At 39.0% G+C, this 23,766-nt stretch overlaps 1 long non-coding RNA gene across 1 annotated transcript in view; it reads right to left on the minus strand.

The window, feature by feature from the left end:
- Positions 1 to 13,061, minus strand: part of LOC141371288 (uncharacterized) — a 200,268-nt gene extending 187,207 nt beyond the window's left edge. Inside the window, exons 1-2 of the long non-coding RNA XR_012376116.1 lie at positions 12,938 to 13,061; positions 11,975 to 12,038 (exon numbers count right to left, since the gene is read on the minus strand). This is a non-coding gene — a long non-coding RNA (uncharacterized lncRNA). The remainder of the gene's footprint in view (positions 1 to 11,974; positions 12,039 to 12,937) is intronic.
- Between the last annotated feature and the right edge of the window lie 10,705 nt (positions 13,062 to 23,766).

The following is a 23,766-nucleotide window of genomic DNA, read 5'->3' on the forward strand; positions in this document are numbered from 1 at the left end:
TTTTTTTTTTTAACATATAATGTATTATTTCTTTCAGAGGTACAGGTCTGTGATTCAACAGTCCTACAAAATTCACAGCGCTCACCATAGCACATAGCCTGCCCAATGTCTATCACCCAGCCACCCCCATCCCTCCCACCCCCCACCACTGCAGCAACCCTCAGCTTGTTTCCTGAGATTAAGAATTCCTCATAGCAGTGAGGTCATATGATACATGTCTTTCTCTGATTGACTTATTTCGTTTTGCATAATACCCTGTACTTCCATCCACATCACTGCAAATGGCAAGATTTCATTTTTTGATGGCTGCATAATATTCCATTGTATATACCACTTCTTCTTTATCCATTCATCTGTCGATGGACATCTTGGCTCTTTCCATAGTTTGGCTATTGTGGACATTGCTGCTATAAACATCGGGGTGCACGTACCCCTTCAGATCCCTACATCTGTATCTTTGGGGTAAATACCCAGTAGTGCAATTGCTGTGTCATATGGTAGCTCTATTTTCAACTGTTTGAGGAACCTCCATGCTGTTTTCCAGAGTGGCTGCACCAGCTTGCATTCCCACCAACAGTGTAGGAGGGTTCCCCTTTCTCCACATCCTCACCAACATCTGTCATTTACTGACTTGTTAATTTTAGCCACTCTGACTGGTGTGAGGTGATATCTCATTGGGGTTTTGATTTGGATTTCCCTGATGCTGAGCGATGTTGAGCACTTTTTCATGTGTCTGTTGGCCATTTGGATGTCTTCTTTGGAAAAATGTCTGTTCATGTCTTCTGCCCATTTCTTGATTGGATCATTTGTTCTTTGGGTGTTGATTTTGATATGTTCTTTATAGATTTGGGATACTAGCCCTTTATCTGATATGTCATTTGCAAATATCTTCTCCCATTCTGTCGGTTGTCTTTTGGTTTTGTTGACCGAGTTTCTTTTGCTGTGCAAAAGCTTTTTATCTTGATGAAGTCCCAGTAGTTCATTTTTGCCCTTGCTTCCCTTGCCTTTGGTGATGTTTCTAGGAAGAAGTTGCTGCGGCTGAGGTCGAAGAGGTTGTTGCCTGTCTTCTCCTCTAGGATTTTGATGGACTCCTGTCTCACGTTTAGTCTTCCAGCCACTTTGAGTCTATTTTTGTGTGTGGTGTAAGGAAAAATGGTCCAGTTTCATTCTTCTGCATGTGGCTGTCCAATTTTCCCAACACCAATTGTTGAAGAGACTGTCTTTTTTCCATTGGACTTTCTTTCCTGCTTTGTCAAGGATTAGTTGACCATAGAGTTGAGGGTCCATTTCTGGGCTCTCTATTCTGTTCCATTGACTGGGTGTCTGTTTTTTGTGCCAGTACCATACTGTCTTGATGATGACAGCTTTGTAATAGAGCTTGAAGTCCGGAATTGTGATGCCACCAGCTTTGCTTTTCTTTTTCAACATTCCCCTGGCTATTCAGGATCTTTTCTGGCTCCAAACAAATTTTAGGATTATTTGTTCCATTTCTTTGAAAAAAGTGGATGGTATTTTGATAGGGATTGCATTGAATTGAATGGGTAGATTGCTCTAGGTAGCATTGACATCTTCACAATATTCTTCGAATCCATAAGCATGGAACGTTTTTTCATTTCTTTGTGTCTTCCTCTATTTCTTTCATGAGTATTTTATAGTTTTCTGAGTACAGATTCTTTGCCTCTTTGGTTAGATTTATTCCTAGGTATCTTATGGTTTTGGGTGCAATTGTAAATGGGATCAACTGCTTAATTTCTCTTTCTTCTGTCTTATTGTTGGTGTGTAGGAATGCCACTGATTTCCGTGCATTGATTTTATATCCTGCCACTTTACTGAATTCCTGTATGAGTTCTAGCAGTGAAAAGGGAACTTTTATACACTGTCGGTGGGGTCGGTGGGAGTACTCGTTGGTCCAACCACTACAAAAAACAACATGGGGATTCCTCAAAAAGTTAAAAATAAGTCTATCACATGATCCAACAATTCCACTTTGTGGTATATACCCAAAGGAAATGAAAACAGGATTTTAAAGTGATATCTGTACCCCCATGATTATTACAACATTATTCAGAATAGACATTGATACAGAAACAACCTAAATGCCCATCAACAGATGAATGGATAAAGAAGATGTGGTATATACAAAATGGGATATTATTCAGCCATGAGGTAGCTATCATTTTTTGTGTATTATTGGTATAAAATTAGACAAATAGAACACTAGAATGTAACAGAAAACTCAGAAACAGACCTGACCTACTTCACATATCTGAGGTTTGTATAGAAACATAGATTCCATTGTAAATTAATTAAGAAAAGATGGGATAAGCTAGTCAATAAATATTGTTGAGCAACCAGCTATCTGTATGAAAAAAGATAAAATTAGATTCCCATTTCATCCTGCTGAATTAAAGGGTTAAATATGAAAAGCAAAACCCTAAAACTTTCAAAAGGAAAGAAGAAAGAGATTTGATATTGGTGTACAGAAAATATCTTAAAACTCATTGAAATATGCAGGTCATAAATGAAAAGGTAGTCAAATAAATTTGACTACATTGAAATTAAAATTTTCTACATAACAAAAGACACCATAAACAAAATGAAGAAGCCAGACACAAACTGGGAGAAGATATTTGTAATAAATATAGCCATTTCATTGTAATGAATATAGCCATCTACATTTAAATGTAGAATATATAAATAGGTTCAATAAATTAATATAGAGAGGGCAAACCACCCCAAAGAAAATGGCTCAAGGATATGTACATGTATTTCACAGAAGAAACCTAGATGATTAGTAAATGTGGGAAAACAGACTTGATCTCACTAATAATCAGGCAAATGCAAATTAGGATAATGAAGGACCATTTTATACTCTTCAGAATGACAAAAAGGCATAAATTTAATTAACATCTAGTGGGGTTGGGACTAGGGAGAGGTAAGTGAGGCACTCTCCTCAGGAACAAAATATAAGGGAGCACCAAAAACTCACTAGTCAAGATAAACAAGGTTCTAGAAACTCAAATTAATGTAAAAAAAAAAAACAAACAATAAAGAACAAAGTATCAAACTGTTAAATAAAGTCAGAATCTGACCATGTACTTGCATGACATCTCATTTGCCTTAACCTTAATGTTGGTCTAGTGGATCAAAAGACTGCTAAGGATTTGGGAAAATTGGACATTTTATGTATTTCTGGTAGGAACATAAATTTGTACAGCTAATTTGGAGAATAATTTGATAATACTGAAGATGCCACATCTTACATCACAGTAATTCCAGTTCTAAGATTCCATCTTAAAGAAACTTTTATATTAATGTAGAAGGGTGTGCTCTGCAACACTGTTACAGCAAAAAAAAAAAAAAAAAGGTGACAATCATTGACAAAGATTCTCTCCTTGGCTAAACTCTACCCAGGCTCCTCTGAGCCCCTTCTTGACTAGGCCTCCAACCTTGGTCTATAAAGACTGGAACAAAAACATTAACATGGTTTCTAACAGCTCAAAGCTACATGCTTAGGATGACCTAGCCCCCCCTTAAAGTGCCTTTCTGAAAAAAACTCAAGTCTGCTCAAAGAATTGACTGTTCCAGGCAACATCTGAATATAGGGCCCCATCTCCCAGTCTCTGTGGGAGGATAGGAGCCTAACTTCAATAAGGGCCAGTTAGCAAACCCAGTTGGATTTCACATCGACAAACCCCACTCTTACTTTTTAATCTTTCACCTCCCTGACTCTTCTGAGTCTTTACACCCATCCCTCTTCCCTCATTCTCCCTTTAAAAACTCTGTCATTTCTGTATAAATCCAAGTTGAGTTCACACTGTTCTCTTTTTCCTGTGGTAATAGTGTATTACTGATCATAACCCATCCCTATAAGTTTAATTAGTGTCCATCTTTGTTAATCTTTGACATTTAACTGTTCCACAGGAGGAAAATGGATAAACTATGCTTTCTTTGTACAATGGAATACTATATAATAGCTAAAATGAATGAACTAGATGTACATATATCCACAGAAACCTCAAACACAATTGTGAATAAATAAAAGCAAGGTGCATAAACCTCAAAAATAATTTTGAACTAAAAAAGCAAGTAGCAAACAGACAATGTGAAACTACTATATAAAGCTTAAAAACACACAGAGATACTACATATTAATGTGATTGTATATATCATAAATATGCATATACACACATATATAGAATAATATACATTATATATTTGTTAAATATATTATTAAAGATCATTACCCCATATGTATTTGTAATGTGTATTATATATTGCTATATAATAATATGTATATTATAATATATATATGGGTAGTGATATATATCAACATTGAGGTGGTTATATCTGAGGATGAAGGGAGAGGAAAAGGGTCAAAGTGGGATTCTAGTTAAATCTATAACATTTTATGTCCTCTTTAAAAAGAAAGAAGAGGGAGAGATATGTAGCAAATAAGGTAAAATAATAGCATCTATGTAATTGTTGCTATAATACTATTTCCTGTACTTTTTCTGTTTGAAATTTTAAAAATAAAAATAAAAATGAATGATCACCTAGTTTCCACCTTCTAGATTAGCAGAAATGAAAATTTAATAATGCACAGCATTGAGAGGGTATGAAGAAGCAGGCAATGTCACACGTTGGAGGGGGGAGCACAGATTAACACAACCTCTTGAGATGGCAATTATATGATATCTGTTTAATAAGAATGCCTGCTCTCATTTACTTGGCCAGTACAATTTAGGAATATATTTTCAGACTGGCACACAAAGAAAAATGTTGCTCATTGAAACATTGTTGCATCATTGATTATAATAGCAAAAGATGGCTAACCTAGATGAACATAAAACAGGGGTCTGATTAAAGAATTTATAGTTTACCCATGTGATAGAATAGTACGCAACTATGTAAAGAAGCCAGTTTGATTTGTATGTACCAGGGGTTGACAAACTACAGCCCACAGAACACATCTGGCTTCCCACTGGTTTTTGTAAGTAAAATTTTATTGGCACACAGTCAAGCCCATTTGTTTTCATATTGTCTGTCTACGGCTGCTTTCATGCTACAGCAGCAGGATTGAATAGTTGTGACAGAGACCATATGGCCTGCAAACTTAAAACAGTTACTATCTGGTCCTTTATAGAAAGTTCGCTGATCCCTGAAACATACTGATATGGAAAATCCAGTATGTGTCAGACATTTTTCTAGGTGCTAAAAAACAAACAAAAATCCTGCCTTTCTAGAGCTTACATTCTACTGGAATTATTACATGTAAAGGACAAAGTGCAGAGAAGTATATACAGTACGATATCATTTGTACATTTGCTTGTATAGAAATAGAATATTTTTGAAGGGATTCACAAGGAAATGGCAACAGTGAATGCTTCAGGGTAAGGGTTATAACACTATATCAATGGAGGGAAATTTACTGGTCATTGTTATAAAATGTTGTGATATTTAGATGAATATACACTACACACACACACACACACACACACACACACACACACACACACTCGAAAGCTAGCCTGAAGCAACCAAAGTGAAATTTAGTGGGCAAAATGAAATCCTGCCTATAAGTTGAAAATGCCATTGTACGTGTTCTGAATGAAGGGAAATTCACTTAAACAGTTCATGTGAAAAATACTCGGTCACTTTCATTAACTACAGGCTAAAAATGAACAAGTCATATGGCATGGTTGCCAAAAAGGCTAATATGATTTTAGGCAATAAAATAGTTTTATTATCCAGATCAAGAGAACTGATTGTTCCACTTTACTATATACTGTCTCAACCATACCTGGAGTATTATGCTCATTTCACCTTTGTATGCCAAAGTTAGGAGAGATACCTCCTTCATCTAGGGAAGAGTATCCAGGAGAGAGAGAAGAAACTATGGAAGAGTTTCAAAGATTAGTTTCAAGATAGAAGACTTAAAGGAAATAAGAGATCTATCTTTAAATATGTGAAGGCAAGAGGGATTAGTCTTATTTTATATATGTCCATATATATCCAAATAGCACTACTAGGACTTCCACAATCACATGAGTTAAGGGAAGCAAGTTTTGGCTCAGTTTGAAAGTGTTCTAACAATTTGGTTGCAAAGTGGGAGCAGAGTGGAAGGAAGTTAATATTTATTGTCTATAACATGCATACATAATACTAATCTTCACAGCAATCTTGCAAGGAAGGTATTACTATCCATTTTCCAGAAGAGAAAATGGAGTCTCATAAATGTTGAACACCGACCATAAAAGCCCTCAGTGGCAACCCATTTGGGACCCCTCTCACTCTGGAGAGCTCTTTTTCTTTCCTTTCTGTTCTTACCTTCACTTAATAAACTTTCACTTCACTAAAAGAAAAAACGAAATGTTGAGTAACTTCACCTAAGACTCTACAGCTAGTAGCAGCAGCATAAGGATTTGAGTCCAGCTTACAACATGCTCCTAACTTGGTCCATACATCTCATCCTGTCCCTCCGATAACAATGTAGCCAGAATGCTCTCTTTAAAACATAAATCTGATCATGTTACTTCCCTGCTGAAATTTCTTGGCCTAACTTGAAAAGCCTTTCATGATCTGGCCCTTTCTAACCACTTACTGCTTGGAACTGTACTGTAGCCACAAAGAATCTCTTTGAATTACTCAAATACACAGAGAAAAAAAATGTATTTTAATGGAAAATTATGCATCCTCTGCAGTACACTTTTCTGGGTTATCAGATTCTATCCCCGATCTTTGTCTTTGAGCCATTTTGCAAGTCATTGCAAGTTGTAGATAACTGAGAGACCTGTAAGTTATGTCCTACCCAGCACTGATTTAGTTGACTAGTTTCCACCCCTCTGGAAAAACCAGTTTTGTCTTTATTCGCAGTTCATCTCAATATTCCTTTACTCCATATAAATCTGTGCTGTTTTGACACCAGTTACAACATCTGCCTGGTTTGCTCATATCATTTAGTAAAATAAATTCTTTAATACATATTAATTTTTATACGTGTACAAGCATCATGATTTTACCTTTCTCTGAAAAGTATTTTTTAACATACACCATGCTCTCTCCTTTCTTGTCTATTTCTTACCTCATGGCCTTCCCATAGTCTGTTCCCTCTACCTAGAACAGATTCCTTATCCCATTTTCCCCTGTTGCAGGCAAAGGGTTCATAAAATATCTGTTGAATGGAAGCAACGGGAAGGTTAGAAGGAAGAAACCAGCCAACCAACTCGGGTCTATCTGACACCAAAGTTGTTTTTTCCAATAGGTTGCTGCCTTTCACATCTTTGCACATCATCTAAATGGCCCACCTCAAAGTAGTGAACTCCCTGTCACTGGAAGTATTCAAGTTAAGCCTGGGTTATCACCTCATTAGGGATGCAGTATGGTGGAATTCAGGCATAGAGATTGTTAAGTAAAAAAAATATTCTGACACTTGTGAAAACGGTAAGGAAGACTTTATTCAAAGAACACTGCAATAGAGTTGCTGCAGTAGGTTAGAAAGATTGGTCTGAATTCTGGCCACAGCAAAGACAGAAATGGGTATTTATAGCCAATGGGCAGTGTGAGGGGATCAATGGATAGAAAATCACTGAGAGGAAATATCATTGGGGGAGGGGTTCTTACTAAATTGGCCTAACAGGATTCTTTCTCAAGGCAGGTCAAGGGCTTAGACATCAAGAATGAGGGATGAGGAAGTTGATCAGATATCAAGGGTAATTAGATATCGAGAGTGGGAAGATTACTTACTTAGCAGGATTCCTTGCTAAGAAAAAGCTGAGCAGGCCAAAGACAGGGCAGGGACCAAAGTCAAGGCCTAGTCAAGAAGAGGACTTAGAGGAGCCTGATTATGTATGTAACATATTAGATATATATATATAGCCCAAACCTATATGATATGTCTGTGGACACTTCAAGAGAAAGCAACCTTAGGGCAAAAGGCGTTCTACCTCTGTGAGTTTCCCACAGGACCCTGATAGCAGCCCATGTGGCCTTTTGGTTTTTGGTCTATTAAATTCTGAGCAGAATCTAGCAGGGAAAGCATAAAGATGACTGTCATTTCTAAAGTGTTCCTGGAAGGCTTCCCACTGTGGAATTCTTAGGGAACAGCCCCATGCAATTTTTAAGTGGAGCTGCTTCTTTCTATTTATGTGGGCAAGTCATGTCAGTGATTTGCAAAAGAGAGAATGGAAATGAGCTCTATGAAAAGTTGAAAACACTTCGCAGTAGACTCACCTCTTGCCCAGGAGCCACTTCTTTGACATCCATCAGAGAAGGTACCAGAAGTAGTTTCTGTGGCACACAGCACAGGTGTAGCCAGCTAGGATGAAATGCTCACCTAGCACAGGGCCCATGCTTTGCACAAGAGATAGAACCCAAATCAGTAGCAGAGAAGAAAGAATGACTTCCCATTAAAAGCCTCAACATGGCTCCAAACCTTTTCATATCTATTACTCCACATCAGGCATGGAGTAATTCCACCTTTAGAGTCACTCCTTTTGGCTGAAGCATTAACTCAGAAGCTTATATAAAATAGGACATGGAAAGGATACTCTGTTAGCCCCTAACAACCAGCTGTATGACTTTGGTTGAGGTAATTTCCACCTCTGGGCTCTAGGATCACCAAGGTAATAAATGAGAGGTTTAGGCCAAATCTCATCCAGCTCTGATTTTCTATGCTCCTATGTTTCTTTAGCCCAGGAGGGCACTTATTATCAACTAGAAAGAGCTACCTAATTAAGAGAGCTCAGAATAGGCAAGTTGTGATAGAGGACAGGGAGAGAGAAATGTACAAAGTGGGGACACTGCATGGAGCCAAGTCTGGCAGAGGCACCATAGCCAGAGGACTTGGGCAGCTATGGGACAGAACCAGCAGGGAAAATCGGCACCCACAGTTGTTGGAGCCTAGTGTATACTAATTACAAACTTTACTGATGACATAATTTTGCAATGCACAGGCTCCATCCACCCTCCATGTTCACACACAGATCCATGCATACACACAGTCTCTCTCTCTCACAGTCTCTGTCTCTCCAAATATAATAGTTTACAATAGACAGTACCTTTTATTTCAATAATCAACCTGACACTGGAGGTTATAAAGCAAACACTTCCCAAGCTCATGTTATCAGAGCAGTACTTGTTATAAGATTGAGTTTAGGGATTAATGAGCTCATAGTTTAGGAGAAAGCTCTTTTTTTTTTTAAACTGCTTTTCATTTTATTTAATAACATGGCTCTTTGTAGGATGCCTTGAATAATTTGGGCCAGGTAGGATGGTATGAAACAGTTTATTTTAAACTCAGTTCATTTTAGGTAGATTTCATGGCACCTAGCAATGTTGTTTATCTTTTATGACAAAGAGGGAAGCAGCCGATAGTATGGAAAAAGTTCCACTTAAATCATCTCTCAGAGCTCAGACGGTAGAGCTCAGAAATTGATCTGTCTCTCTGGGTGTCCTTTGGTTGCTGTTCACTTTCCATGCTTCAGTGTATCTCATTTTCATAAGGTTCAAAGACACATTTTTTATTAGAATGCTTACAACTTCACCAAGTAAGTCCTTTGAAATCGAAGTATACCTGTTTTTCTCTTAGGTGTTGGGGCACTTTTTAAAATAAAGCTGTATATCTGCTTTCAAATGAAAAGCTATTTCATCCTAGCTTATTACTACCAGGTATTTGAGGGCTAGAGACTGGGAGTTATGGCTATAAATCTTTCAGAAGTGAGTGCCAGCCTGCAAGGTCAATATGGAGTCATTTCTAATCTTTTATCCTTGATTCTAACACATACACCCACACACACATTCTATATGATCTGTGTAAGTGTGAAAAATAGTCAAAGATAGTCAAAACTAACCTTATATAAAACTTGGTTGGATCAAGACTTAATTTATTTACTTTAAACATGGTGAATATTGGAAAATTCCCTTAGTAATCCAGAAGTTTTCAAATGGCCTGATGTGCAGTCCTGTCTTTCGCAGGATATAAACAGGGCCCACACCACAAACAATGTCTTTCATCTTTCTACACATGGCCACTGAAGGAAGGAAGAGGAGCAGGAGGAAAGAAAAGGTAGGAATGAGCAGAGAGGAGGAGGCAAGGTCAGAAAAGAATAAAGAGCTTGATGTTGGTGAAAGCACCAAGAAACAAGCATCTAACACACTGACTTTTTTAAAGAAAATAGTACGTGCAATTTTTTATATTTTAACAGTAGGTAAAAATGGACAGAATTTAATTTCTATTTAAAGTGCAGCAGTACAGGCATTTCTAAAATACTTCCTTTTTCTCATTCAAGGAGCATCCGTAAGTTAAGCTCTGTGGCTGAAAGTAGTCTTTTTGAGGATTAAATGAGTTGTTATATGGTAAAGCGCCTAGAACAGTGTCAGTAGAAATGTTAGGGTTCAGGGCAAACAGTCAAGAAAGAATACTTGAGATGTCTTTGGTGCAAAAAGATGGTTTTAGCAAAGCATGGGGACAGGACCCTTGGGCAGAAAGAGCTGCACTAGGATTGTGATGGGTGACTGATTATATACTTTCAAGTTGGGATAGCATAAGTCTCTAAGGAATTTTGGAAGCAAGGTTTCCAGGACCTTGAGGGGACTAGCTGTTGTTAGGACAAGGTCATTTACTACTGTCTAGTAAAACCTTAGTCATGAGACTCTTCAGATGTATATCAGTCGGCCATATGCTTGGAGGATGATTGCTAACATTTATTTGGGGTGGGGCAGGAGAGATAAAGGAAGTTTCCAAAGGAATTTTTATATGTTAAAGTAAACTTACAGGATCCTGGGGGGGTCAAGATAGTGTTAAGCTAAGATTGCCTTTGCCCTTAGCAAAGTATTAACATCGAGGAAGAACCTAGAGGAAGCTCCTCTAGGAACTCACTGCCTGTTTCAAGGACTTGTCAATGGGCTGTAAGTAGTAAGGAAATTTAATTTTTCTTCTGCCTTTCCCACATCAAGTAGTTAGTAAATATTTAATATATGGTAGCTACTATTACTACATCATCATAGTCAACATCACAGTTATCATCATCGTTACATTTTGCCCAGATAAAGATCTTGAATGGTTTCCCATTCCTCTCTTATTGTTTTTTAAATAAATCCACAAAATACTTCAAGCGTCATGTTTGTGTTCCCAACTACACACATAAATAGGACAGTCTTCGAGAGTATGACCTGTGGGCTAAATATAAAATAAGCTGCAAATGTGATCTTTCCCCTCTGAAGGCTAAATGTTCCCCACTACTGATAACAACCAAACATTTGATGACCAGTTGCAATTTTCTTTTGCAACTTCAAATATGGCTTGCCATATAGCCATAACAATGCTTTTGGTTAGTCTTCTTTCTCCTGAGAGATCTGCATATAGAGCGTGAATTACCAATTATTGTATTATCACTTAACTCCACTGAAGCCCCCATTTGCATGTGACATTAATCTAGCTGCTGTACACACAATAAAACAATGCAGTCTCTGCCCTGTGAACACTTAAAGCAGTGACACCCACAAACAAAGGATGCACAGTCTGGGTCTACATAACATTCCCACTCATCTGTTGGCCAGTCAATTCAGCCAGAAAAGCTGATTCGAGGCCTGTGCAGTTAACAGCTACAGACGAGCAAGCACAAGGCTGAATAAACCAACCACCACACAACTTCACTTCGGTTCTCAAAATCTGAAGCCTACACGTGGGTCTTTGTGATTATACGAAAGAAGGCGGTTGTGGATTTAAGAGATAATTATTTCTTCCTCTTACAGGAGCAGTACAAGAGCGTTCCACTCTATTATTCCAAGAAGGTCACCGGTGGGAGAATTGGACTGATCAAGGGACAAGCAATGGGAATCCTGGTACTGTATTAGGGCTCCCCAGAGAAACAGAAATAGAATGTGTGCGTGTGCGCACATGTGCGCGTGCATGCACACTCACGTACATGTGTGCATGTGTAGGAGAGAGATAGATTACAAGAAATTGGCTCACATGATTATGGATGCTGAGAAGTCCAGCCCCAGGAGTCTGAAGGCATGAAAAGACCAATGTCCAGCTTGAAGACAAAAAGGCAGAGAGAAAGTATTCTTTCTTACTTGGTCTACCCACATTGGGAGGGGCAATCTGCTTTACTTGGTCTACCAATTCAAGTGTTAATCTCCCCTAAAACACCCTGATAGACACAACCAGAAATAAAGTTTAACCAAATATCTAGGCACCCATAGCCCAGTCAAGTTGACACATAAAATTAACCATCACAGGATCTAAGGTTGCTCAAAATGAATAGTCAGGTAAACTAGTAAGCTGTTCACATACACACATACTGGCCTTCCCTCCCCATCCCCCAAAACTTTATTCATTGGCATGAGTATCACCCAAGGCTTGTCACCCACTAGCACTTTCTGTTTATCCCAGCAAGAGCCCATAAAGGGATTATTTGAGTTTAGGAGGGTGAGAAGATAAGACTGTTTCCTTAACCCACCCACTAACCTCACTCAGGCCTCATTGAAAACTATTGAATATCCCACCTTCATTTCTCTCCCCAGCCACTTTATAGTGCTGGGCTGTAGTTGACGCCTAAAAGACAGAGCAGTCCCCTAGGAAGGATGTCCCCAGGACTTTAAAAGTAAGGCTGTGCCAGCAATAAGCTATCATTCCGGATAAACCTGGACTGCCTTTATCTCATTTTTCAGCACCATTCTATTGCTATCTTCTTGCTAACCTAGGTTCTTATTCATGATTCTACCTCCAAAATTAACTCTGCATAGCTAAACATACCCTCCTGACCCTCAAAGCATTGTTTTGAAGTGAAAATAATCACCCAGTGAGCACTCCTTGGTTTTTGACCCTTAAACTCTCTATTTGAATTGGATCTGGCTTTGACTACACCTTAACCCATTCTTAACGTGACATCATTCCCCACATTCAAAGGGTGGACCACAATGGGATACTTACCCTGCTATAGAAGAGAAACTTCCTAGAAATATATTGAGGACTCTGGTTCTACCTTTTCTTCCTCTTCCTTTTCCCAAAGCCACGATTCCTTCTCCAAACAGCCTGGCTCCTCCAGGAGCTCTAAGAATGATAGGGTGCATGAGACACTGTGTTCAAAATAGGCACTCTCTAACAGATGGTGCAGAATGGCGAGTTAAAGAGAGAAAGCCATTGTTAGGCAACATTTCAAACAACAAAACTAAGTTGTGGGGGCTTGGGGAGGCAATTGTGTTTTGGTTCAAAGCAGCAAATTACCTGGATGCCTTACAGTATCTGACAATCTAAGAATATCAAATTATCCACTGAAAATCTGGCTACCTAAGCTGCTTTTCCCAACTGCACATTATTTGCTCAACAAATTTTCTGCTTGCAAGTCTCTGAGAGGAAATTTCAAAATGCTCTTTTCACCAGTAAAGAAAAATAGATATTTTTAAAAGAGACTATAGAAAGAATCTACAGAATGAAACACCAAATTTCCCTGAAACTTTCAAGTTTCTCCTGGAAATAATTATAGCTCTCTGTAGCAAATGATGCCTTCCACTTATATTAATTAAGCATGACAACCTAGATAAATTGCCACCAACTACAGTATAAAATAAATATATATTAATTTCATCTAAAACCTCAAAGGTTTGAAGATGCTTAACCCCTTTATCATAGATGGGGAAGAATATTCACCAAATCTGTTGACATGCAAGCAGAATTGGTCACAAATGAAAGATGCAGGAGGCCCAGTTCTGCAAGACTAGCTTTCATGATTGGAGAAAACCAGTCCTTTCTGTTCTTAAGGGAACCAATTCAAGTCAAGGCCAACAGAATCCTCAAATGTTACTATGGCCAAACAATAATCATCACTAGTGATCAGGTAGATTCCAAGTTATCTTCTGGAACAGGTCCACCTTGTCTTAAATGGAGAAGTGGCATGGCATAGGGGAACAAACATGAGCTTTGGCATCACACCCGAGCTTAATATCTGGCTCAGCCACTTACTAGCTCTAAGACGTTGAACAAATTATTTAACCTTTGAGTTTCATTTTCCTCATCTATAATCAAGATAATCTTATTTACTAAATTCAAAGGATATTTTTGAAGAGCAAACAAAATAAAGCACCTCAATGAGCACATCATAGTTCCTAGTACCATGTTTTGTGCCCAATAAATGAGAAATCAAAAAAATGAGGGGCCATGCCACAACATGGAGGAACTTTGAAAACATAATGTTAAGTAAAGGAAGCCAGTCACAAAAGACCATATGTTGTATGATTCCATTTATGTGAAATGTCCAGAATAAGCAAATCTGTAGAGACAAAAAGTCAATTAGTGGTTGCCTAGGGCTGGGAGTGGGGAGTGGGGTATGGGGAATGACTGTTAATGGGTACAGGTTTCTTTTTGAGGTGATGACAATCTCAGCCATTTAAATGATATATTTAGATCACTTAAATTATTTATATGTAGGGCTTAAGTCTGCTATTTTATTACCTGTTTTCTATTTATTTGTTTGTTCTATTTCTTATTCCTCTGTTTCCCTTTAAAGGCCTTCTTTTGGGTCACTTGAACATTGAATAGAAATCCATTTTGATTTATGTTTAGTGTACTTGAATTTTATAATTTATTTTTTTTAAGTTTTTTTTAAGATTTTATTTATTTATTTGACAGAGAGATAGAGTACAAGTAGGCAGAGAGGCAGGCAGAGGGAGAGGGAGAAGCAGGCTCTCCGCCAAGCAGGGAGCCCAATGCGGGGCTCAATCCCAGGACCCTGGGACCACTACCTGAGCCAAAGGCAGATGCTTAACCGACTGAGCCACCCAGGTGCTCCTTGAATTTTATAATTTATAATGTATTTATGTATGGTTTTTTTAATATTTTATTTATTTGACAGAGAGAGAGAGCACACAAGTAGGCAGAGTGGCAGGCCGAGGGAGAGGGAGAAGCAGGCTCTTGCTGAGCGGGGAACCCCATGCAGGGCTCAATCCCAGAACCCTGGGATCATGACCTGAGCCGAAGGCAGCCGCTTAACCGACTGAGCCACCCAGGCGCCCCTATATGTTTTTGTTGGTTGCTGTAGGTATTACTATACACACACACACACACACACACACACACACACACACACACACACACACACAACATAGCACAGTCTACTTGGACCAGTATTATATTTTACCACTTCAGAGGAAGTGAGGAAACCTTACATCCATTTAAGTCCCTTTACAATATCCCCACTTTTTAAAATATAAATATCTGAAGTATTTTCTCTACATACATTGGGCAGTTAAAGTTATAATTTTTGCTTCAACCAACAGATCATTCAAAATCTGATGAGAAGGCTAGTCTGTTATATTTACAGATTATATTATATATGTTATACTTACACATTACATTGTGTTGTTGTTGTTTCCTTTCTGAAGTCCCAGCCTTCTTCTGTGATCATTTTATTTCTCTTTAGGGAACTTTCTTTAGCTATTCTTTAAGGGTAGGTTTGCTGGTAACAAATTCTCTTATTAGTGTTTTTTGTTTTTTGTTTTTAATTTGAGACTGTTTTCCTCACCCTTTCATGCCAGAAGGGTATTTTTGCTGCACACAGAATTTGGTGTTGATAGTTCCTTCAGTGCCACTTCCTTCTGGCCTCAATGGCTTCAGATGATAAATTCACTGACATTTGAATCACTGGGCCCCAATAGGTAATTTATTGCTTCTCTTTAGCCTCTTTGAAGATTCTTTCTTGTCTTTAGTTTTCAAAGTTCTGATTATTAGGAGATCTTGACATAGGTTTCTTTGGATTTATCCTTTTTGTGATTTACTTAGCTTCTTAAATCAGGAGCTTTGTGGTTTTTGCCAAATTTGTGAAGTTTTTAGCCACTATTTCTTCAAATATTTTTTTCAATCCACAGTATTTCTTCTCTCCTTCCAGGACTCTGATAATGCAAAGATTAGATCTTTTGTTATTGCTCACTGTCACTGAAGCTCTGCTCATTGTTTTTTTCAGACTATTTTCTCTCTGTTGTTCAGATTAGGTAATTTCCATTGACATTTCTTCAAGTTCACGGATTCTTTTCTCTGTCATCTCCAATCTACAATTGAGCCGTTCTGGGAATTTTTTTTTTTAATTTCAGTTATGATGTTTTTCAATTCTATAACATTCCTTTCGTTCTTTATATTTTTTATTTCTTTACTGAGATATTTAATTTTTCATTTATTTCAAGAGTATTTATTATTGCCCAATGAAGTATTTTTATGATTGCTACTTTAAAATCCTTGTCAGATAATTTCAAAATCTGAGTCCTCTCATTGTTGATTATCTTTTCTCATTTGAGTTCTGGTTTTCCTGATTCTTGGTATAACAAGTGATTTTCAAATATATTTTAGAAAATGTAGGTATTATGTTGTGAGACTCTGGACTTATTTAACTTTCTTTATAGCAGCAATCACCATATTTAAGCACAATATGCAGGTATGGGTAGGAGTGGATGTTCAGCTTCTGTCTGGGCCTGTTAATACCACTTTAGCAAAAGTAGAGGCTAATCAAACCACCCTACTGTGAATAGTGAAGTGAAAGTTCAGCTCCCCTCTTCACCCCATTGATACCCTTTCAGTGAATATGGGGCATAAACCCACACCAAGAAGGTGTGTAAGCTCAGCACCCCTCTGGGCCCAGCTAACACCAATGATAGAGGAGGAGACAGAGGACCAACTCTCCATTTTGCACAGCCATGTTCTGCCTTGTTGCTGCCATGTGTGAGTGGAAGATCAGCTATCCTGTGGGCCAAGCTGACACCAAGAAGGGGAAAAACAGAATGCTCATTTGCCCAGCCCTATACACCATCATTCAGCCTCACTGTTGTGTGAATAGCAACTCAACTCCCCACTGATCTCTCTAATGGACCCTGCTAACATAATCTTGCTCCTCCTTGTCCTACCTTGTTGATGTTGGGCAGGGGTGGAATCTCACTTCCCACTGGCCCCACTGTTTCTGCCAGGTGTGGGGATGGAAAATCAGCACTTCCTGCTCAGCCCTACCAACACCACCCAGAGAGGGAACCAGAATATCACCTACTTCCACAATGCAGGAGGTAATGGGGTGAAGGGATAAGACAGTAGAAGATCAGCTCCCTACTCTACCCATCGATGCCACCACCTGGGTGGGGAACTCAGAGTTTTTCATCTGTTTTCCAGGTGGGGATATGGCAGAAGATGGCTTCTCAGTGGGAGAACTGGAGCATAGCCACCTATTTCTGCAAGAAAGAAGGGTGAGGTGGAAAGTTAGCTTCTGTTTGGCCCAGTGAAACTATGGGGGGGGGGGCGTATAGTTTTTTCATTGGTGTTTAGCTGGAGTAGGACAGGTATCCAAAAAAAGTTTCTTGTTAGGTCACCCTTTCCCCAGCGCTTTGGCTAGAAGTAACAGGCTTTTCTTGGAGACTATTTTGGCTGTGCCTGTTCGTTCCAGGTTAGAGGGTACTTCAGTATGCTCTCTGGGATATATGGGAGGTAAAAAGGGAACACAGCAAAATCACTGCTGTGTTGTTCCTTAAGTCCTGAGGTCCCTAAGACAGTTTGCCTTCTTTTCTCCTTTTGGAGATTTCTTGTTTGTTTGATGTGTTAAGTCTATGATTTATTGGTAAGAGAGAGAATATGAAAGGAATAAGGCTGCTCCATCTTGTCTGCAGAAAGAACATTCCAGCGCTCTTCGTAATAGCAGTAAGAGTGAAAACATCCTAGTTGTCTATCAAGAGGGGAATAGAATAATTATATCTGATGTAGTTTTTTATATAAATTCAATTAGCCAACATATAGATCATTATGTTTCAAATGTAGAGTTCAGCTAATCATCAGTTGCATATAACACCCAGTGCTCAACACATCACATGTCCTCCTTAAATCCCATCACCCTATTACCCCAATCCCCCCCCACCTCCCCTCCAGAAACCCTCAGTTTGTTTCCTATAGTTAAGAGTCTCTCATGGCATCATAGGGGAAGGGAGGGAAAACAGAATGGGAAGAAATCAGAGAGGGAGACATCTGGTGTAGTTTTAAGGCAAACTACTACAGCAATTATAAGGCATTGACTAGATCTCTATACATCACCATGAGCATAACTTAGAAAACAATGGTGAGTAAAGAAAGTAATATATAGAATAATAAGTAAAATATGATGCCAATTATATAAGTAAAATATTGTGTACACAAAAAACAATATCCACTGTTTATGGTGATGTACATAAGAGTATAAAATTTATTATACTGCTTATCTCTAATGAGAGGAATGAGACTGGGGTGGTGGTCAAAGGGGACTTTAGCTTACTTTTAATGTCATAATGCCTAAAACAGACTAGAGGGAAATAAGACAAAATGCTAAGAGTTAATTATAGTACTGGAGGGATATGGGTGTTATTATTCTTTACAATTTTCTGTACTTTACATCTCAATGGAAGTCAAAGGACACATTTGCTTGGTAGTAGGAGCCATGTTAGTGAAATCTCTGAAGAAGTAGTCATTATGCAATCTCTTTTGAGCTACCTTTTTAACTCTAGAAAAGGATGACATGTTCCTTTAGTAGATCATAGCTTTTAGCCTTCTTCATGTACCAACGTCATTAGGACTCACTCAGCATCATTTGACTCTCAGAACAAACTGCTCCTCATTCATCCACAAAGAATGTAGTAAGTGCCCCCTCTCCATGCTAAGTGCTGAGCATATACTGGTGAATAAGACACAGGCAATGTTTAGTGATAAAATATATCTACAAAAGCTATAATAGAAATGTATACAAAGTATATACCTCCATTATGGCAACATTCAGACTAATTTCCCTTTAGAGTTTGATATGATATAATAATTAAGCTATAAAAGCTTGAAGGGAGGAAAAATCTGTTTCCCTCCCTTAGGTTGTACTTAAACTAGAGTAACATAGGAGCCAATCCCTAGAGAGTTTGCCAATTAGCAAATAGCAGCCATCTGCATCACTGATGGCTACAATTCTTCCCTTATGAATTTGCTCTTCAGAGGCCACTCAGCTTCAAGGGAGATCAAGCTGGAAGTCACTACCCTGATCCTCAGGGAATTCTCAGGGCAAAACTCTAGCCCCCACACACCCTGTGAATTGTTTCTTATGAGTGAAACAGCTATGTGGCAAACCACTGTACTCCCATAGGCCAATATCTAATTGTCCCGCTTCCTTAATGAACCACACAAGTCTTCCCTCCATGATTCTGATGTGAATTCTTATGAGCAATGCAGCCCTTTATGATACTCCTAAAATAAATCCATCTTGGCACCTGACCTAGCACTACACAAAGTTACCTGATCAAGAGAAGAGGCAACTTGCCTGAAATCTAGGATTATTTACTAAAGACCACTTAATTCTAGGCCTCTTTGGTTCTTTTCAGAAACCTCTAGGGGAGAACCCTTTTCCTTGTTTTTTCCAGCTTTTAGGAGCTGCTCACTTCTCTTGGATTATCACTCCCTTTCATCTTCAAAGCCAGCAATGGCATCACTCCAACCTCTGCTTCTGTTGTCACATTGTTTTCTGCCTTTGACCCTCTGGCTCTCTCTTACTAGGACCCCTGCAATTACATTGGGCCCACCCAGATAATCCGGGATAATCTCCCCATCTCAAAATCCTTAATTTAATCACATGTGCAAGACCCCTTTTGCCGTGTAAGGTAACATATTTACAGATTCCTGGGATCAGGATGTGGACATCTTTGGCTGGGGTGAGGCATTATTCTACTTGATTCTTTTATCCACCTCATAGTCTCAACTCCTGATCCAAAACTTGCCTCTGGTGTCTCTACTAATTCTTGGTATTGACCCTGGTTTGAGTCTAGACAGTGTGCATTTCTCTACCTTTTGGTTACTCTGACAGGATAATATATTTAAGGGTATACCTAGACAGTGAAGAGCAGGCACTGCACCATGAAGAGGGGAAGGAAAGGACATTTAATCCTCACAATGAACTTGTGAGGTAGATACTATTATCCCCATTTTGTAAATGGGTAAACTGAGGCTCATCGAGTCACATCACTTATTTAGATCACACAGATAGGAAGGGGAAAACCATAGTTGAGAGAATGCTGTTGTGATAGTGGGTTCCCAGAACCAATTCATCAAAAGTAGGCAAAAATAACCAGATAGGTGAGCTGCTAGGTTCATTCAAACCATTCATTTCCCCTTCCTAACACTTGGGCGAGCTTTGCAGGCTAAATTATTTCACATTTTCTCTTCCCTTTCATCATTTTCCCACCCCACCTCCAAAGCAATAACTTCCTCTATTGCCAAAAACATTTGGTGCAGCCTGGGATGAATGACTCTATATGAGTACTTGTAAGAAGCTATTTCCACAAACATTTACAGCTCTAAAATGGATCATTTCCTCAGCCTTACTCATGAGTAGACTCTTGGAAGCTGAGATTTCCCTATATGCTAGTTGTACTATTTCCCAGATTTAAACAGCCAAGGACAGAGTGGGAGCAAGTCAGAATCCTTGCTCAGGAATGGCTTCTTCCTTGATGCATCAATAAAGCCAGTCCATTGACCTTCTGGGAAGGGTGCCAGGTCCAACTTCTCAATGAGACCTTGGTTAGCCCTTATAGAGTTCTAAATTGGCTTGGCATTTTTATTGGATACAACTAATATTTACACTTTTGTTTATGTCACAATGACTAAAAATATTGCCCCATAACTTGGGAAGAAATATTTTAGAGTTCTGGGACTCAGTTCCATAACAGGTCATATGGTCAAACCCTGCCTTCACAGGAGACACAATCAGGTACACTGTCTGCTTCTAAGGCAAACAACAGCCCTGGCAGTGCAGCCAATTATGGGGGTTGCTTTGGGCCCAAACCAAAGGAACATAGCTGTTATGAAGCACTAAGGCATTCTGGGAACTTAGCAGAGCCATTCTAGAGCTTCAGATCTACATGCTGAAGTCCACTTTCCTAAATTGAGCAAGCTGCAGGCTCAGGTTTGACTCACATTTGGGAGGTGTTCATGTCAATTGCTGCTAAGGAGACTGTATTCTAGTCTAAGGTAGCTATTTGTCATTTGTCCTTGACTGAAGCCACTAATATAAGTCAGCTGTGGAGGGTAGTGGTAGGTCATACAGAAGCCAAACTGAAATGTCTGTTCATTTGAGTTCGGTATCATCTGTGGCAAATAATTCTATGAGCAGGCCTTGATAATATTTCTCAGTTTTGCTGCCAGAAACAACCTGAACTTAAAAAAAAAAAAAAGAAGAAGAAGAAGAAGGCAAGGTACCCGAATCTTGAAAACAGACAAGTCTGAATCATAAGCTCCAGGAGCAGAACCCCTGAACACATCTAAAAAGCCAAGCCTACCCTCCCACTTGATACATACTACCCAAACCTCAAAGCCAGGGTGAATATAAGCAGTCACCAGACCAAAATCATAAAGCTCTACTGCACACTCCCCCTCTTTTTTGCTCCATTAAGCATAATGTGTTCATAATGACATTGTTTGAGAGTGATAAATTAAGCCTTCCAGGTTTGCATTTTACTGGGGGGAGTGATGTTGATCCCCACTTGCCTGAAGTAGAAATTCAAAATCAGATTTTCTAGAGTACAAAAAGGAGCCCATCAAGCTGGCTTCTCTCCAACCACTAATTTCCTAATTTCTCTGGCAAAGGCAGAGGAAAAGGAGGAGGGAAGACAGGTGGGTAGGTGGGATTCAGAGATGACTCATGGCTTATAGCCCTTGACCCAAGCGCAGCCTGTGGAAATCACAAATGTTTGCAAGTTGACCACTAGTCCTAGAGCTGACCGTAACTATGGAGATAGCACTCCTATATTTAAACTAAAAACCTGGGTGGCTCAGATGGTTGGGCGTCTGCCTTCGGCTCGGGTCATGATCCCAGGGTCCTGAGATCGAGTCCCGCATCGGGCTCTCTGCTCCTTGGGAGCCTGCTTCTCCCTCTGCCTCTCTCTCTCTCATGAATAAATAAATAAAATCTTAAAAAAAAAAAACCAGGAGGTTCCCAGTCCCCAGAATATATGGTGTTAATGATGGTGCCACTGCAGTGAAGGGTCCCAGGAAATTCAATTATTTTACATGAATCCAGGTTAGATTTTTATACCTCCTGCTTCTATTTTTCCATGGTTATATCCTACTTGTGAGGGCTGATGATCCAACAGAAGCAACAAATGGATAAGAGTATATAAGGTGATACTCCAGCCCTTAAGTTCCAGAAAAAAATTGTACTGGTTAACAAGTCAACCATTTACTACTTGTGGCAGAAAGTTTTTGGTTTTCTTTTTAAGGCAAATCAATATCCATGTCATCTTGCCAAATAGTGCCAAAACAATAGGGACCAGGGAACTGGTACTTGTTTACTGTGTCTTCTGTGGCAGGGCACTATGCTGGCGGCTTTACCTATGGTCTCTCACCTAATCCTCACTGCATGTTTGTGAGGAGTATATTATTAACCCTGTTGGACAGGGGCAAAACAATACTACAGCTCAGAAAGATTAGGTGAATTGCCCAAGGTCACACAGCCAGTAAGGGTTCTATCTGACTTCACAATCACAATCAATAGATTATTGACTGTTGAGAAAAATCTTCCAGTAAGTAAAACCAAAGTTCTAGAGTGACAATGGGACAATTTAGAAAGTCCAACAACATTCCTTTTGCTGCTACTTTTTCAGTAACAAATGGCTGACACTCATTTCTAGATATTTCTAAAGGCAACTGTTAGGTCCATTTGAGTCACTTAATCACCAGGAGTCAGATACACTCAGGTGGTACCTATGCCATACAAAAACATATAAAAAATGGATCTAATTCCTCCAAAATTGAATTTAATAGAAATGAAAACATTTCAATAGCACTTTGATATCTATTATTTTCTTTTACCCTCACAATACCTCTGTCAGATAGAGCAGAGACTGTAATTTGGATCATACTGATGGAAAAGCTGAGGCTCAAAGAGACCTGACTTGCTTACTATTACCCAGGGAGGAGATGGTGTAAGGCTCAAAGTAGGCTTGGAATTACCTGCTTTCTATTCCTTGTAACCTTTCTGTCATTCCACTGGTCCACCTGAATTACAATATCTGCCTATTCCAAGTTCATCTATCTGGACTTCTAGTTCTAGTGTACCCTGTCATATTGCCAGTGATATGGCTTTTTGACCTCTTTGCCCCCATGTAATAATCAAAGATTGATTTCACAGAAGCAAGGGAACATAGCAGTTAAGAGCATGTGCCCTAGCCCTAGAGTCTGACTCCCAGGGCTTAAATCCTGGTCCTACCATTATTCCTCATATGACCTCAGACAAGTCACATAACTTCTCTCAGGCTCCTGATCTGTAAAATGGGAATAATAATAATATTTACCATATAGGGTTTTTGTATCACATGACAGAAGGCAAAGTCTTTATTATAGTAATATACATGATTGAACAAAAGCGTTGACTCTTGAACTAGAAAAAACTAGGTTTAAAGTCTTACTTCTACCACTTGTGGCCCTTAGTAAGTTGCTGAACCTCTCTGTGCATCAATTTGTTCATCTGCAAAATGGGGATGATAATAGTACTTATCTGTATAGAGCTGTTGGAAGGATTTAAGAGAAAATACATCTAAAGTATCTGGTACATATTTAGTAATCAATACATAGTAACTATAATAATTATATTTTTAGCCTCAATGCCTGGCATGGTGCCTGACACATAATAAATGCTGAGTAAATATTTATGGAGTGGAAGTGAACAGCCTAACACCTGCAACAAGGACAAACCCTTCAAAAGACTGGATAAGAGTAGACAAGATAATTAGTGGGCT

The sequence above is a fragment of the Callorhinus ursinus genome, unplaced genomic scaffold (genome assembly GCF_003265705.2).
Source record: "Callorhinus ursinus isolate GAN/ISIS: 27379988/994484 unplaced genomic scaffold, GSC_fseal_2.0 scaffold65, whole genome shotgun sequence".
NCBI lineage: Eukaryota > Metazoa > Chordata > Mammalia > Carnivora > Otariidae > Callorhinus > Callorhinus ursinus.